Source organism: Drosophila gunungcola, unplaced genomic scaffold (assembly GCF_025200985.1).
Source record: "Drosophila gunungcola strain Sukarami unplaced genomic scaffold, Dgunungcola_SK_2 000163F, whole genome shotgun sequence".
Classification (NCBI taxonomy): domain Eukaryota; kingdom Metazoa; phylum Arthropoda; class Insecta; order Diptera; family Drosophilidae; genus Drosophila; species Drosophila gunungcola.
Window position 1 is genome coordinate 33,904 of NW_026453324.1, and position 4,605 is coordinate 38,508.

The window sequence follows — 4,605 nt, forward strand, 5'->3', positions numbered from 1 at the left end:
TCAAGCTTGTTTCGTGGTGTTATTATAGCGTTGTACAGTTGTCTTAATTGGGATTGGTGTGTCGTGATCCTTAGTGGGTGTTTTTTGCGCTGTAGTCACCAGCAGCTATAAATCGTTAACCTAGTAGATCAACAAATTTTTCAAATTCTGCTTCTGAAATGGAGAAGCGCGGTGGGCCGCTTTGAGTGTCTATGTGTATTGATGTTGCTTGTATATAAGTTGTTGCAAATGACGGCAATTGGTAATGCCTAATGTGATTCTTGATCAGAATGACAGAACCTTCATGGGCTTTACCATCGGGTTGATTTGTCGCATAAAGTGTAAAGCCATTAAATGAAATTAGTTTTGGTTTTTTAAGTAAGTCCCTGATATAAGCATAAAGTCAATGTCATATTGCTCTAAGAACTGCAAGAACCCGTTTTTGTGCTGCGAAATGCCATTTGCATTCCAGAAAGATAAGAAAGCTGTCGGTAACTCAACATTTCTTATCACAAAATATAAAAATGTTCATTGCAAAATCCATTTTGATTCTTACATTTTTTTATGGTGTTGTAATTTTTGGTGGATGTGATACCGCCAGAATGAATAAATTACAATTATTTTTTAACTCAATATTAAATTAAACTCAGACCACATCTCATACTTTGATACACAGATTTTTAATATAAGCCTTAAGATATGTATAGCTTACCGAACTCTAATTTCCTCACAAAAAAAAGTATTTACACATGAGCCATTTTATTTGTTTGAAAAAATAAAAATAGCTTCTTCAAAACACTTTAAAGAATACCACAAGCACACTTACTTTTACGAAAGAAAGCTTTAAATCTTGCAGACAAGGATACTTAACAAAAATAAAAGATTTAAAAAAAAAAAAATAAATAATTATAATAACAATAATTGAAATAATAATATTGTTGAGAATACCAAAAGTCACACTTATACATATACACATGGTGTGTGTGTGGGAAGGGGATGAACAATGAAGATCTCAGAGAGAGGCAAAGCCCTCTCCTCTCTTTGTTCTCTCCCTCTCTTTCAAAGAACGTTTTTGTTTCCTTTTGTATGCACATGCGTACCCTTGCCACTTACTTGAAGACAACGAGAGCGTGCGGTTGTGAAATAAAAATTAACTAAAAGACAATTAAAGTGTTTTACTATTTGGCAAATCGGGCTGGTGTGTTCCTGGAGTTTGTATATACATTAATTATATATATTCAATAGGTTATGGGCCCAGTCACAATTTGCAGCTAAGTGCTATAGAAAAATGCTTTAATTGTTACCGAATAATAAAAGTGAAATAAAAAAAAAAATGAAACAAATTAAAACTTAAATCAAGTCTAAACAAAATAATTACTATTGAAATTTGTGCTTATAAGTGAACAACGTACATATACATATATGTATAACGACGCACCAAATTGGCGCACATTTTTCATTTTTCAGTGCGAGTGTTAGAGCAGACCAGCAACAAAAAATTCTGAGAAGCGCATAGCAACCGAAAAGAAGAACAGTTATTCTCGGAAGATGGAAAAGGGAAAGAGAAATATAACACCTTTTAACGGGGAAAAGTATTCCATATGGAAATTTAGAGTCAGGGCTTTGTTAGAGGAAAACGATTTGATAAAAGTAATTGATGAGGAACCAAGTGATAAGGAAAGTGAGGAAGTGAAGCGAGCAGAGAGAAATGCAAAGAGTCTTATAATTGAATACTTGAGTGACTCTTTTTTAGTGTTTGCCAACAATGGGAACTCGGCTAAGGAAATTTTTAAAAATTTGGATACTATTTACGAGCGTAAAAGTCTGGCATCTCAACTTTCATTACGCAAACAACTATTGTCTTTAAAATTGAAGGGTGATACTCCGCTAGTAAACCACTTTCGTTATTTGATGATTTGGTTACTGAGTTAGTTGCGGCGGGAGCCAAGATAGGTGAAATGGACAAAGTGTCCCATTTGCTTCTAACACTTCCAACTAGCTATGATGGGGTAATAACAGCGATAGAAACTCTATCTGAGAGCAATTTAACATTAGCCTTTGTAAAGACTCGGCTTCTAGATCACGAAATTAAACTAAAAGGTGCTGGCAAGGACACAAGTGCAAAAGTGTTGCAGGCTATAGGCAATCGAGAGCCTAGGGATAACACATACAAAAACAAAATAACAACATTTGTGAAGAAACAATTTCAGAATAAGTCTAAGCCTAAGTTGAAGTGTTTTCATTGCGGCAAATTAGGCCATATAAAGAAAGACTGTTTCTCCTTAAAAAGGCAGGCAGGTGGCAACCAGAATGTTCATGTCCAGAGTAATGCTAGAGAGAGACAGGCTCAGATGGCAACAGCAACGCAGCCAGAACGCTCGTTTGCATTTATGATGAAATTAGCTAATTCCAGTGAAAAGATAAAAGATAAACCAAAATTATCATATAGATTTTTAGAAAAATGTCTTATGAATACCCAATTGTGTTTAAGTGATATTCCCAATACATATGAGGAAATTAAATTTCGCGATGACAGAACCTTGTGGGAGGAAGCCATTCAAGATGAACTAAATTCTCATTTTGTAAATAATACATGGTGCTTAGTGCAAAGGCCTATGGATAAAAACATAGTAGATTGCAAGTGGGTTTTTAGTTTAAAGCAAGACGAAAATGGTAATTTTCTAAAATATAAGGCAAGACTGGTAGCAAGGGGCTTTACCCAAGAATATATGATAGATTATGACGAGACCTTTGCACCTGTTGCACGAATTTCTAGTTTCAGATTTCTTTTAGCATTTTCTAATCAATATAATTTACTGATTCATCATATGGATGTAAAAACAGCATTTTTAAATGGAACTTTAAAGGATGAAATTTATATGAAGGTTCCAAAAGGTTTAAACCAGTATGATGGAAATAAAGTATGTAAACTAAATAAAGCTATTTATGGCCTTAAGCAAGCTGCGCGATGCTGGTTTGAGGTTTTTGAAAGTGCACTTAAACAATTTGGATTTCAGAATCTAGAAGTAGACCGATGTATATATATTTTAAATAAGGGAGATATAAGTAAAAATATATATATATTATTATACGTTGACGATGTGGTAATTGCCACCAGTAATTCCGAAAGTATGTCTAAATTTAAAACTTATCTTTCAAGTACGTTTCAAATGACTGACTTATGTGAAATACGACATTTCCTTGGTATAAAAATTGATCGAAAAGATGATCAAATTTGTCTCAGTCAATCTGCATATATTAAAAATGTCTTAAAGAAATTCAATATGGAAGATTGCAATCCAGTTAGTACCCCTCTTCCAAGCAAACTAAATTATGAGGACTTGCAAGCTGAAGAATCATGTGAAGCACCATGTAGGAATTTAATTGGCTGTTTAATGTACATAATGTTGTGTACACGTCCGGATTTGAGTACATCAATTAGTATCTTAAGCCGGTATACTAATAATAATAACAAAGAATTATGGCAATGTCTTAAACGAGTTTTAAGATACCTAAAAGGAACTGTTGACTTAAAGTTATCGTTCAAAAGGAATCTTAAAGTGGATAATATTCTTATAGGGTATGTCGATTCTGATTGGGCTGGAAATGAGACTGATAGGATATATGGCCTTATTTGAAGGTGTTAGAGAAGCATTATGGCTAAAGTCATTAATAAATGAAATTAAATTAAAATTAACTGGCCCAATAGATATTTTTGAAGACAACCAAGGTTGTATTAGTATAGCCAATAATCCTACTTGCCACAAGAGATCTAAGCACATAGATATCAAATATCATTTTACCAGGGAACAAATTGAAAACAAACTAATCTGTGTCAAGTATATTTCTACAGATTTCCAATTGGCTGATATTTTAACGAAGCCACTACCAACAGCTAGGTTCACTGCACTGCGAGACCAAATGGGGCTAACTGGACCTTCACCCTGAACCTTTATATGGAGTTTTTGCTAATTTATAATTCACCTTTAAACCAAGCCAAACTGGATCTCTTGGAATATATATATATATTTAACAATAATCAAACCAAAATAATTTCTAGTCTAACCATTACTGTTTATATAAGCGAATCTTGTTAATTTATGTTTTTGAATGATCTGATTGGGTTTTACTGGGTTTCCCCAATTCTTTGCAGCAAATGCTGGATCAGAAAAAAAAAAAAAAAAAGAGTCCCCAGAGAAGAAAAAAAAAAAAAATATTACAACCATTTGAAAATGCACAAACTCGTCAGAAAATTATCTTTTGTTATTCCTTAAATTGTATCAGTGTAACTTTTGAGGTGGCGTGTTGAGAATACCAAAAGTCACACTTATACATATACACATGGTGTGTGTGTGGGAAGGGGATGAACAATGAAGATCTCAGAGAGAGGCAAAGCCCTCTCCTCTCTTTGTTCTCTCCCTCTCTTTCAAAGAACGTTTTTGTTTCCTTTTGTATGCACATGCGTACCCTTGCCACTTACTTGAAGACAACGAGAGCGTGCGGTTGTGAAATAAAAATTAACTAAAAAGACAATTAAAGTGTTTTACTATTTGGCAAATCGGGCTGGTGTGTTCCTGGAGTTTGTATATACATTAATTATATATATTCAATAAATATTAATAATAA

The 4,605-nt window shown here is 33.6% G+C and overlaps 1 long non-coding RNA gene across 1 annotated transcript; it reads left to right on the forward strand.

The window, feature by feature from the left end:
• The first annotated feature begins 911 nt into the window (after positions 1-911).
• Positions 912-1,318, forward strand: LOC128265846 (uncharacterized). The gene is made up of 2 exons (XR_008268925.1): positions 912-1,114; positions 1,225-1,318. It is a non-coding gene; the product is annotated as an uncharacterized LOC128265846 (long non-coding RNA).
• Positions 1,319-4,605: the final 3,287 nt, after the last annotated feature.